The 14238-nt window shown below is 39.9% G+C and overlaps 1 non-coding gene across 1 annotated transcript; it reads left to right on the top strand.

The window, feature by feature from the left end:
- The first annotated feature begins 11702 nt into the window (after positions 1–11702).
- Positions 11703–11784, top strand: trnas-gcu (transfer RNA serine (anticodon GCU)). The gene has a single exon. It is a non-coding gene; the product is annotated as a tRNA-Ser (tRNA).
- Positions 11785–14238: the final 2454 nt, after the last annotated feature.

A 14238-nucleotide genomic window follows, 5' to 3' on the forward strand; every position in this document is an offset into this window, starting at 1 on the left:
GTCAGATATATAGATGTAGTAAACACATTAGTGGAGACGGTGTGTCTGCTCTCTGTGAGAGAGACTGGCGGGAAGAATAATCTGTGGTCTGGGAAGAAGAGACCCTCGTTGGAAGAGCGGCGCTCCTCACAGGAGAGAATGAAAAAAATCTTTTTCAGGGACGCTGATTTTTCTCTTTGGGGGAGTTAAAAGCACTTGTGGCGAGTGACCTAGTGGTGCAACGGTAGCGTGTCTGACTCCAGATCAGAAAGTTGTGTGTTCAACTCACGTCGAGATCAGCTGATGTGTTTGCAGGTGCTGTGTTGCATGTGTTTGCCGAACCCGGAAATTACACCACGCAGTTGGGTTTTATCTGTACACCACTTAAGTAATCTGAATGAAATAACAGAGCAGTACAAAACACCCAGTCAGGAGCTTATGCAGCGAATCATCTTGAACACGACAAGAGAAAAGGCACACTGCACAAAAAGCCTGATTTAAATCACAAAACCCCGGGAGAAGTCGAATCGACAATCTTATAAAACGAAATCAGACGCGTTATCCATTAAACCACTAGCCCGTCACGTAAATGAATTGCACCATGGTGAGTTCTGCGCCGCTACTAGTAATACCCCACCCCCATCTTAAATTCTAAGTGAGAAACGTGTTTTCTACATTTTTGTCAGTTTTAAAACTAGGAGTATACGGCACTCTGCACAGTGTACGAAGTAAATTATTTTCGCAGTAATTAATTTATTTATTATATTTATTAATAAAATAATAAAATAAATTTACTTCGAAGTACGAAGTACGAAGTAAATTATTTTCGCAGTAATTAATTTATTTATTATATTTATTAATAAAATAATAAAATAAATTTACTTCGTACACTATGCAGAGTGCCGTATACTCCTAGTTGCGGCACACACGATATATACAGTAAAAAGCCTCAGGCACTGTGTTAGATGTGTTTTCGACGTTATATATGCGTTTATTAATGTCGTCAATTTTACGGTTGCAATTCGACGTTGATTATACGTCGCAACGACGTATATATACGTAAAGCCGTATTTTCGCTGTGAATATACCTATATTCGACGAATCACCGCCGACTGGGAATAGGTTTATTCCATGCTGAAAAGAGAAGAGAGAAAACATCACGTTTCAGCTGTGAAACCTTCTTCAGGTTTGTTTTCTCTCTTCTCTTTTCAGCATGGAATAAACCTACAGTATTACTTGTTCCTTTGCAGATTCGAATGCTGACGTAGCTACCCACCTGAATATATTAAACGTTTCATCTATATGATTAACATAATGTTCTCCTGAATAACTACTCGAAAGAAGCCGCAGCTCAGGTGTTAGATTGGAAATCGGATCGGTGGATTTAGAGTACAGACTGAGAACTGACAGCTGACACAGTTCTTTTATAGAACCGTTTTGATTTTCTCTACTTTGTCCCCATAACGTCATTGTCCTGCTCGCAGCCGAGCCCGACACACGGTACCGTCTGGTTTCTGTCGCTGGGCGGGTCTGTGTGGGTTCTAATGCCCCAGTATTATGACGGGGACACTGGACTGTAAACAGGTGCCGTCCTTTGGCTGAGACGTAAAACCGAGGTCCTGACTCTGTGGTCATTAAAAATCCCAGGTCGTCTCTCGAAAGCGTAGGGGTGTAACCCCGGCATCCTGGCCCAATTTCCCATTGACCCTTACCAGTCATGGCCTCCTAATAATCCCCATCTCTGAACTGGCTTCATCACTCTGCTCTCCTCCCCACTAATAGCTGATGTGTGGTGAGTGTTCTGGCGCACTAGGGGAGTCCCCATTACCTCTAAAGCGCTTTGAGTGGAGTGTCCAGAAAAGCGCTATATATGTTTAAACAAATGTAATAAAAATATCATGTTTGATTAATGTAAAAACTGATAAAGCTAATGCTTTTTTCAGGGCTATATCTACTTTTTTTAAAAAAGAGAAGTCTGTCGCGATTGTGAAATTTGGAGAACATGCACCAGCGGGTGCCTTCACATCTCCAGCTTCAGTCTCGCCTGTAGCTGCAAGAAGGTTAAAAGCGCACAAGTGATCTGTCTTTGGTCAAAGGAATTGCTGGAGCAGTAGGACGCAGAGCAATATCTAGCAGCTGTAGACGATGTTCGGGGAAGAGATAATTCTGTTTTCAGCACAGGGAGTGAGAATGAGCTCAGTCCGGCTCCCAGCAGAATCCATCCTGGTTTGGTTACTGTTGACTGTGCGTCTGAGGCTCTTTGGATCGCAACGTGAAAAAAAAAACAATTGTTCACATCGCGTGACTTCCACGAGAGGAAGGGAAGATATCATTTTTAAAAATATCAGGACTGAAGATTTGGATCCGGGGCCTCATACTTGTCAAATTATTAAAATAATAGTTATTAAAATATCAGATTGTGTTTCTGCAACATTTTGTGCACAGTACGCCATCTTTATCTAAAAATAAAACAGTCACAACGAGGCCTTTACACGCAGTCTGGGGTATTTTTCCCTTTTATATTTTTGCCACTTTATATCGAACCTGTTATACTCCCAAAAGTGCACAGTAGATTGTACTTAATAAAAATGTACAATTCACCGCTGGTATAAACAGATGTGTGCCTTGTCTGCCTTTGTAAGCATTTGTTTAAAAAATAAGTTCACAATACGATAAAAACACAGAAAGCACAAACTTAATAATACAACGATACAAAATCAATACCAAATCATAAAGCCAATTAAGTAGCTATCCTTTGAAAACAGAGAAAACCTTTATATCTACAAAAAACTTGACATTTGTATGTATTTTTGAATTACAAAGCAGACAGAGTAGTCCCTTAATTGAAAGATCAGATCTTGGCCAAAACAAGACAATCAGACGTGAGCTGAATTCAGAACAGGAGCCTCTGCTTCTTCATTTATTGAGCTTTTGATCAACGTCTGAATGAAACAGATTCGCTATTTTAACTATTTGATTAAAGTACCTTCCTTCGAGCCGGAGTCAAACTAGCAATTTAAGGATTCCCAGCTGTTCCCACTACAGTCCTTCACTCTACCAGCTGAGCTATCGAAGGAATGTCAGGTGCTGCTCTCTGTCACATACTGCCCAATGTTGTGCAATGTTCCGGATGATTTAAATCACAGATCGACATCGTTTCCAACTCGTTTATTAGTCTTTTTTACCTTGAATTTAACCCACGAACCAAGATTCTACTGTATAAACGTCCGGGGATATTACAAAATGTTTGATGAGGCATCAATCATTCCAGGCGGAAATGGACTCATTTTTTGTCTCGGGGGATCATATTAAACATTTCATTTGGATCGAGAAGAGGATCACCATGAAGAACAAAACTAAGTTTCATTATGTGTTTATTAGAAGCTTTATCACAGCTAATGCATGTAAAGCCTTTAGTATGCGACAGTGAGAGTTCAGTTATGCCGGGGAGTGAAGAGAACTGAAATTTAGTAAATTCATATTTAAATAGATTGCACATCTTCTAAGTGTTCTGTCACTGCAAAATTACAGGAGTCTACCAGCTGCCAGACGTGCTTGTTTTGGGACTATTTCCAATAAGTATCACATTAGTAGTTGTGTGTCCTTACTGGTATCTTTTAAACTGTGAGGGACATTCGGTTATATACAAACGAGACAGAGACACAGTAATAATCCTATTTTACAGTGTCCTGCATTTTAATTTACTGATCAGATAAATTGAAATGTTCTGATTCAGAACCCCTGCAGTTCGTACTAATTAGAACTCAACAATGCTCCTGAGTCCTGAGCACTACACTGAGCACACGTTCAGCTGGGCTCTGACTTTGTTCAGTATGACTTTTTGTTGCATTTGATTTCGGAGCTGGAGATGATCTCCATATTCTACTGCACTAACAAGTCTGAAACACAGTACACACAGTACACACTTTTTAAGTGAAGTCAGGTTGTTAAAAAATTAAACCAGCGCCCTGTCACAGAAACGTACCCCGGTCTCCCGCGCAACAAGCGGGGGTACTCAGCACTGTACTAATGAGGAGCGCTTGTCCGCAGCTCAGCGTGAGCTCTGTTTACTGTCAGCAGACATTTCCTCATTTCAAAAGACGTTTTCACTTGCTCTCAGCTTTTTATAGACGGTCATAAACGCTCATGAAGTAATTCATTTCAGTTTGAAGCCTGTTTCTGTTGTTTCCGCTCTTGATGAAGAAAAGCCGTGCGTGTGAGACTCCCTCTCTGAAGAAGATTGCCGTCACCCTGCAAGAGAGAAGATCCATCAATCACCGAGGCAACCACTGAGACAATTAACATTAAACACGTGAAATGAGAGATGTTTTCTACCTAGGGATTTTATCGTTTCTACTCTAACTTCTTTGTCAGAAGTGGAATTTCAACAAACGCCTCAAGGAGAAACTGCAACCTGAATGCAACGCCTTAGACCACCAACCATCCTGCCTGGGGCTTTTATATGGAATTATATTTTATTTATTTCTACTTGTTGAAAAGAAAAAAGTGAAATCATGTAATTAGGGAAATGTGTTTTGTTCATAGGGAAAACTAGTACGAGCAAATGTAAAGTTTAGAGCAGCGCTCAATAAAAACGATCAGAAACCGAAAGCGCTTCTTATGCGGATCAATATATTCCGATACCGCTGGTTCTGCAGAAGAATAGCCGAACTCCAAGCACTGTGTTGCCATTACGGCTACTCTGGCTGCAGCTGCTGTAAGACCTAGTCAGCCGGCACAGAAAGTTGCAGGAGGTCAGACTGGTTGGCACTGTCTAAATAACAGTGTGCGAATTTAAGCTTATGTATTACTATTTACAATGTAATACATGCTCTAAAAGCGTTAATCCTGCACTGGCTGCTATTTGAAACGCCTTCATCAAAGACGCGAATTAGAGATTTATGCAGCTGGCTTTTATGCTTCACAATACATTGCAATCAGGAAAATAAACCAATTAGAATAATGCAAAACAACGTCTGTTCTTAAAAATGATAGCTGTTTTACACTGACGTCGCTCTTTATGAGATAATCCAGATTGTGAAGACGACTGCACCCTAGCAGATCAAAATATTACACAAAGGCTGTAAAGCACACTCTGAATCGATCCGAAAATTTGATTTCCGCGAACCGTTTAGGCTCCAACAGGGAACTTGGCGCGTCTCCTGCAAAGCATTTACTTTACTGGTGCTTTTAACAGACCGTTTTATCTAGCTCGTCAGGATGGCCGAGTGGTCTAAGGCGCCACACTCAAGAACTCTTGTCTTTCCTTGCTTGGGTGTCCCGGTCCTCTGAATAGACGGGTGGGTTCATATCCCACTCCTTACAGCTACTATCTTACATGTTTCCCGACTGTTGTGCTCGCTAACACGGAAAAATGGAGAAACCAGTTTGCGGGCACATGATAGGCAGGGAAATGCTTCGTGAACTCTTCAATGTGATCAGCAGAAAGTCAAATAGGCTTCGAATTCTGCCTTAAGAACTGTTTGGGCTGCCTGTAATCTGGAAAGATTTACTGCAAGGTATGCATTCAAATGTGAAAGACCGCAATAAAAAAAAACAGAAGAAGATTTATTAAAACATTGTTTTCCTTGCGGTTTCTCCTGTATTTCACTAAATGTGGCATTGTGAAATCAACCTGTAGCCCTACAGAATGCAGTCACTCTCCCAGTGACAGCGGCAGGAGCCGAGACGATTACAGTATACAGATGCAGCCATTCAAAGTGCGCGTCACAGACACGTACCGCAGGTGACGTCGCTCAGTATGACGCAAGATGACGCGTGGCACCGCAGTACGTGATTGGTTGACCGACAGGGGCACTCGTGGTCCGTTGGTCTGTCGTAGAAAGACTTACAGTAAAAACGTCTTTGCTGTGCCCGTTGTAGATATTGAATTTTACCACTGAAGGGAAATCTTAGTAGCTGAGCATAAAAAGAATAGGAGCATACTGTAACGCGTGTGAAGGCCATAAACGATATTAATTTTGGAACATAAACATACAGTATATACTGTAGCTGGTCTTGGTACTTTAAAGAAAAAAATACACACCAGTATTCCATTTCTCCCTAAACATTTTAAGCTTTGAAGTCTTTAACTAACATGATACCGGAGTCAACAAGCATACTTTTAGAATTTGATTAAAAGGGAATATAATATGGAATCGCGTATCTAAAGAATTTAATAACGGTATTCGTGTGCTGCGACAGGGCTGTGTAGGGCTTTTTCGCCTGCCTGTTCATGCGAGCTGTCTTCTAGCCGACTGGTCTAGGTGCGTGACTAGCAACTGGGAGGTTGTGTGATCGAATCCAGCTGGTGCCGGACTTTTCTTTTAACAAACATTTCTTCGAAAAAATAGAATAGCGATATTATGGACAATAAATTGACTTTTATATTTCAAAATATCGCAACATGAACGATATTTGCGATATTTTGAACATATCTTCCCTTCTGACAGCGGTTCCTCCTTCTATTGTGTGTGTGTGTGCAACAGAGTAAATTTTTATAGAGAAATGGAGGCTGGACAGTATGCGTTACAATATAAACATTTATATTGATTTAAATCGTGTTCTGATTTAAATCGCAAACGCGTGTTTAATTATGTGTTTTTTAATCATAATCAGGCTAATGCATTTCTACATTTTCTGTATGAACCAGCTTAGAGGTTCATACAGAAAGACAGCTTGTGTTTAAATTGAGTGTAAGGTAATTTATGCTTCTAAAGTCATGGTCAGCATTTATTATTGTACTGTGCTGTAAACTTTTTCTGTGCCTAGTCACATTATTTTATAGCGTTTTTATTGCGTTATTAAATCCGGTGGCGCTGTGTGTTAGAGTAGTTTCCTGACTCCCTTGTCACATGGTCTGTGATTGAATCCCATAGAACTATGACTTTATTTTTTAACAAACATTTCTTTGAAAAAATGAAACGTTTCCCTTGGTCAGAGATTAAATAAAACCTCACTCGCACCAAACACATTTATATTTCTAAATATCACAAAATACGTTCATTGTCTTCCAATCGAGTCGAGTTGACATTGGAAGCCTGCCACACCCGGACTGTTAAACCAACGCATTAGCACGTCAAAGCCCATCGAGGGTATTGAGCCAGTATTGCCTTTAGTATTCCCCCCTCTCCCCTCAATTCAATTCAATTCAAGGTGTTTTATTTGCATGACAGATGGGTACAAGCAGTGTTGGGTATGTATATTGTAACGCTTACGGCAGACAGGCACTGTGTAAGAGCCGGCGCACCAGAGCAGCGCACCGAGGGAGCGTCTGCATTTCTAACTTAGTTTTTAAAATTAGTCAAGCAATATGAAGCATCTCCTTTTACTTAGTGCCTGAGCATAAAAAGAATAGGAGCATACTGCAACGCGTGTGAAGTCCATAAACGATATTAATTTTGGAACTTAAACATACAGTATATGGCTGGTCTCGGTACTTTAAAGAAAACATACACACCAGTATTCCATTTCTCCTAAACATTTTAAGCATCGAAGTCTTTAACTAACGCGATACCGGAGTCAACAAGCATACTTTTAGAATTTGATTAAAAGGGAATATAATATGGAATCGCGTATCTCAAGAAATTAATAACGATATAATTATATTCATGTTGCAAAAGAACTGCAACGGACATAAAAACTCCCTTGCTTTTAACAGAGCGTTCCATAATTTCTAACTACGAAAATGCCAGGTGAAAGGATTTGTAAACATATTTTGTTAAAGCAAGTCAGAACCCATTCAGAGCCTACATTACATTTTAGCGTTTCATTCTGAGCAGAAGACCCTCACACCTGAAGAAGGGGGAGGTGTTTTTCGCTGGAAATCTCGCCTGCTTCTACTTTACAACCGGAGTGCTGGCTGTGACGAATTAAACCGGTATTACAGGTTACAATCACAGACCATGTGACATGGGAGTCAGGAAACTAACACAGCGCCACCAGATTTGATAACGCTATGAAAACGCTATAAAATAATGTGACTAGGCACAGAACAAGTTTACAGCACAGTACAAAAATGCTGACCATGACTTTAGAAGCATAAATTGCCTTACACTCAATTTAAACACAAGCTGTCTTTAGCCCTCTAAGGTGGTTCATACAGAAATGTAGAGATCCAGGCTCAGAACACACAGCTTCATTAGCGAATACATATGCAGGACAACTAGAGAAGACGTTTTACAGAGGATGGATTTTTAGAAACATCCCATCAGTGACATCACTGAAGTCAACTCCTAGGTACTGTAACTGTCGTGTGGATAGTTTCACAAGAATCAGACAAAGGTTTAAGCATCGCTTGTTCTAGATAAAACTGCAAAAAAAAACAACAACCCATAATGTACTTCTTTGCGGCTCTGTTTGCCCAAATCATATATTCACAACGTGAAATCTAGAAAATAATATTACGTAACCAAAATCCGCAATATGGAAACAGAACCTGTGTAATTGTTGATAGATGATGTACTCGTAACATTTTTTCAAGACGAACTACAACATTTAAAAAATGACTTGTATGTACTTGATATCTCTAATCAATCCACGGGTCCCAGCACGAAACGAAAGTAAAACGCATACCGTTTCGCGCTTCTTATTAGTTGCTCAAAAGTAATTTGACCGTATGAAATGCATAATATAAACCTAGAAACATATACGTGAGTAGTACTTAAGCACTGTAGTATCGGTGTTAAGACATACCTCTCAAATACTGTAAATCAAGTTAAAAATATCTCAAGATTCTGGTCATAATGAAACCATGTTTCGTGTATGTTTTCTTTAAAGTACCGAGACCAGCCATATACTGTATGTTTATGTTCCAAAATTAATATCGTTTATGGCCTTCACACGCGTTGCAGTATGCTCCTATTGTTTTTATGCTCAGCTACTAAGATTTCCCTTCAGTGGTAAAATTAGATATGAATATTCAATACTTAAACGGGCACAGTTAAGACATTAAATATACATATACATACTGTATACAGTACAGTTTGCATACGGTAATATGTTTATGTCCCTAAATCAATCTCTTTTATGAGCATGTGAAAGGCATGGTGAATCACTGTACTTTGCATGATTGGAAAAAAATGCGTGATTGCGAAATGCTGTGGCGTTACTTTTACAAAGACGGTCAATGAAAAAAAGAATGTGGACCAGGGCAATACTTTGAGTTTACAGCTTGTCCAAGGTCATTTATTATTAATACTATTATTAATATCTTCGTTAAAGACTTTGATGGCTACAGCTCAAACATGAGAGGTTGAGCTTTATTAGCTCCACCTTGCGGAAATTCCGGATACTATTATTTTGCTAGCGGTATTTACCGGTAACTCGCGGTATTTACCGGTAGCTTGCGGTAGACTGCGTACAGCGTACCGGAAAATAATGCGGTATCGCCCGCGCATTTTGAATGGCTGCATCTGTATCACAGCTCGAACAGAGTTCGAAAATCTAGGCAAAGTGATTCATAGAACATGTGTATTAAACTTTCCTATGTGCCTGGCCTTACTGAAGTATTTGTAGCTGTATTTCAGCTTCTGTCTATTTCTATACTTTACAGTAGATAGTGTTTAGCCAGAGAGATACAAGCGCTATACCCCCACAGTAACCGTCCAATAACCTTAACTAAAGCAGGAAGATCAGTTTCTGCTCGACACAGCTGTTTTCTGAACTGCAAATCTCCAACACAGGCTGGAGGCGCTGTGTGTCCAGGCTGAGCGGTTATATGAGAAAAGACTCAGCGAGCTGCAGGTGCGGCTCATTACTCTGCGCTCCCCATGCGGAATGCACGCGTCCTCCCTCCTTTATTACCTTCATACACTCCTCTCAAACCACAGCAAACTCCGTGAACATTTACTGGGTCTTTCTTTCCGAGATCACAGGCAGAAACAATAAACACGCTGAAAACAGGAAGGTATTCCTGATCGTAGGCGAAGATGCGCAAAAATAAATTTCCTAAAATCCAATAAAGTCCTGTCACGTTCAGTTACTATTCTGATGTATCTGAATAGTTATGGCAATGTTGTTAAAAAAAAGAGATAAATGAACTTTTTTATTTCATTCGAGCTGTAAATTTGAAAATGTTTTATTTTCAATTATCTAAATAATACAAAACACAATCACTCATCGTAAGCGTCTGACCATTGATATTCCGGAATTATAAGCCCGTACACAGGCATTGCGAAATCACACGCTGACAAGCAATTCAACGAATATGATGCCTTTCAGGGGCTGAATATTAGACACGAGTCATCGTGCGGAGTTTTTTCCTCCACTACCGCAGTCTTTGCTTCGGACCACCCCTCTTGCCACATTTGCGCTTTATTTTCGATTTTCTGTATAGAACACCGAATATCTTGAGGAAGTCTGGCAAGCGAAGACTGCTGGATTATTGACGTGCAAACATTGGTTCAAAATCAACATCCTCTGCTATGTTGCTTCTTTGATAGTTTCTTCAAATTCCTCATCTGACTTTTAATATCGAGGGATATTGAGCATAATACCATACTATTTGTAGCTTTCTTTTGATCGCCTGTTTTATTAAAATGCCAGCCTCTTTTACAGTTATTTTAGATGTTTGGCAAGGTGTAATATCCTCCCTCGCATCCTCAGCTAAAATATTTTAAAAGTACAACAAAATTGCATTATATTGAACAGCACTAGGTTAACATTTAGAATTCAAATTAAGGTAAATATACGAAAATATTAAAATATAACTCCGGCGATCTGTCGTTTTTGCTTGTCAAGTTCTCAGATAATTTTGCACTGTATTTTTAATTATTTTAGCTGAGGATGCAACAGGAGTATAAGTGAATTCTCCCGCCACACATTGGAACATAAATTTCCATGGGTGAATACTATCTGCTTGGAAGTTGCCCTTGTCGGTAATTATTGGAAATTCCCGGTAATGTTGACTCTATCGCAGTCTTTACCTCTGACCAACCCTCAATTGTTTACTACTACAAATATCAAAATAGTTAAGGTTTTGCGGACAAATTAAATATCTGTGGTGATGATGTTTACTATGGGAGGAAGTGCGTCCCTGGGTGGGCTCAAAACACCCAACGTTGGGTTAAGAGCCGAACACGCCAACCAAATGCACCACAGAAACGCTTACCCGCCCCTTTTTGGCATTTACATACTTTTGGTGAACACAAAATTCGCTCACATTTCATCTTTCGTAAGATATATGATTTAAAAAAATTCCACAAAGGAAATGAATACATGCATTAAACCAAATCAAGCCCTCTGTGAGTGTCCCAAATGATCTGTTCTGTAAAACAAGACAGGAAGAAAGGCTTCGCTAGAATTTGAACGCAGGATTTTCTCTTTATTAAACAGGTGCTTTAACCAGCTAAACCACGGCACCGGCAGAGCACTATGCTTACAGCCACGTGGACATACCGCTCTGAGACATCTGCGTTCGGTGTGCGCTGAGCCTGCTCGCCGAGCAAGTTGCCTCCTTTTCATGCACTAGCAGCCCCGATACTAAGAGACAGGATGAGAAATGGCTTTTATCTGGCACTTTTCATATCCAAGGAGATCGATGTGCTTTCCGTGTACAACAGGGTGTCCTCTATACTCGCCACTGAAGCACAGGACACGCCTGGTGGATTGACATCACTCAAGCAAAATAGTGAAATGGCAGGTGGAAGAGGAAAATGACCCTCAAGAATGAAGAAAGATGATCTTGAGCGCGCCAACTCATGTCCGAAGGGGCTGACTTTCTTGACGAGGTGGCCGAGTGGTTAAGGCGATGGACTGCTAATCCATTGTGCTCTGCACGTGTGGGTTCGAATCCCATCCTCGTCGTCTTGAGCTTCTGACTTGTGATCCATTTCTAAGTTGGGTTTGTGCACTTTTGCTACTGTAGTAGAGCAGTAATATTTCTAGCGTTGGCTGAACATGGCTTACAACAGTAGCTGACAGACAATAGTCTCTTAATATTTAGGTTACACTTATGTTTTGTACTGCTTTCACCTGATATTAATAGTAGTCCTGATGAACGGTTTTGGGACATGGTGCATCTTGAAAAATGTTCTTGTTAATTTCAATTAGGAAAAACTGCTCTCCCCAGAAGCTGAAACAGGTCGTGTTTAAATAATATGCAATGCAATAGCAACGTTTGGAGTTGAATCTAGATATGAGTCCTTACCTGTTACAGGAGGCGTTTTAGGACTTTTTTTTTACCGCATATAAAGCTATCAATTCATCTTACATTTCTACTACATCAGTATTAGCAACGTTATCTTTACCTAGCACTAAATGTAGCTTTAAATAAGAGTAAATTTTAAAATATATGTAAAAGTAAATGCTATTCCATATATTGTAGCTTTGTGGTATTTAGAATGTTTATCTGAGGATGCAAGGGAAAGTATTATACCTTGCGAAACATCCAAGACAAAGGTAAAAGAGGCTCATATTTTAATAAAATTTTCGATCAAAAGAAAACCACTCTGTATATCATCGTTAATATCCCAAGATATCGACGTTCAGTTGAAAGATTTGAAGAAACTCTCCAAGAAGCAACTGCAGTAGCGGAGTTTTGATTTGAACCGATGTTTGCACCTCAATAATCCATTAGTCCTCGAAAGAAACAAAGGCAAGGATGTTTTGAGTGTCACCATGATCCTCTTCTCAATTCAAAAGAAAGGTTTTGTATGATCCTGATTCCACTAGAAAAAGAGTCAATTTCTGCCTGCACTGATATCCCTTCAAACGATTTGTAAGATCTCTGGTAGAATATACAGTAGAATCCTGGTCTATTTCTTCTACTAAAAGAGACTATGGGACTGAGTATTTTGATGTCGAACTGGGATTTAAATAAACAGAAACAGTACACTACATTGGGCTACGCGTATGACAAAACGTGGGCGTTTCAAGTCGACCTTTCCATAGCTCAGTTGCTAGAGCGTACAACTGTTTAAAAAAAGCAGCGGGCGATTATGTCGCTGTTTTGAATCCGGCTCGAAGGATGGTGTTTTCTTGCTCCTTAATTAAAAAGTGAAAACAGCGAATTTGTCTTTCACTTTTACGTTCACCAAACGCTCAGCAAACAGAGAAGCAGAGGCTCCTGTTCTGATCTATCCTCACGTCTGATTGTCTTGCTTTGACCTTTAAAATGTGCACTGTTGACGGTTCACTCTTCCTAACACAATTAAAGACCTGCGGAAAAAACTCGGTATCGGGAGTTTAGTTCAGTGGTAGCGCGCACGTACTCTATGAAGCTTCGTTTTCAATCGCTGGTGTCTCCACTCCCGATTCTTTTTAAACGCGATATCTTTCCTTCCTCGTGTGACTTCCCTCGTGTGTGAATTTCAGGGAGACACATAAACCCTTTGTCTGTTTTAAAGATACATTTTTTTTAAAACCAGACAAAACGAAAGACGTAGTAATTAGACACACGTAAAAAACACGTGAATCTAATTGAGAAAATGTGGACAGGGGCAATGCATTACTAGTAGCGGCTCTGAGCTCACTGTAGTGCAGTTGACTAAAGTGACAGTAGGGTTAGTGGCGCAATGGATAACGCGTCAGACTTCGAATCAGAAGATTGCAGATTCGATTCCTGTCTGGCTCGTGAAGCTTTTAAACCACGCTACTCAACACTGTCCCCTAGTGTGTGCGGTCCTACACAACCTTACTATTGACTGGATGAGTCTCCTGTTCCATCTCCAGTTCTTTCCACACATTCTGCCTGTTTCACCACCGTTGTTGTAGGACAACAGCCACAGATATGAGAAGAGATACTGTTCCGAACAACTGTCTTAAATAATCACGTTGATAAAGGTGACAATAAGTTTTTTTTCTTTAACGTAACCTTACATTTGCCTATAAAGTTCACACTATTTTCTGTAGCCACAGATCGCCAATATTTCTGCTGTCTCCTGAGAAACACAAGTATAGAGTTCAAACACAATAAATAATACCACAAATCTATTCAGTTAACACCCAGATGTGACAGAACGGATGTAAGACTTACACCCCCTTTAAATATGTATTTCCTTAATTTCAGTTCTCTTCCCTCCCCAGTATACCTGCAAATTCACTATCACATAATAAAGGCTGTACATGCATTACCTCTAATACAGCTACTAATAAAGATATACATTAAAGTTAATTATTAATAAATAATACTATTATTCATAAAGATGTGTATTCATAAGATTCATCGTGAATAGTTGTGGTGTCTGGAAAGCAACGCCAGTGGGCAGTGATTCGTCAAATATACGTATTGTAACGCCCTCTCCCGGTTGTGAAGAGGAA

This window comes from Atractosteus spatula (genome assembly GCF_055471065.1).
Source record: "Atractosteus spatula isolate fAtrSpa1 chromosome 10 unlocalized genomic scaffold, fAtrSpa1.hap1 SUPER_10_unloc_6, whole genome shotgun sequence".
Taxonomy (NCBI): Eukaryota; Metazoa; Chordata; class Actinopteri; order Semionotiformes; family Lepisosteidae; genus Atractosteus; species Atractosteus spatula.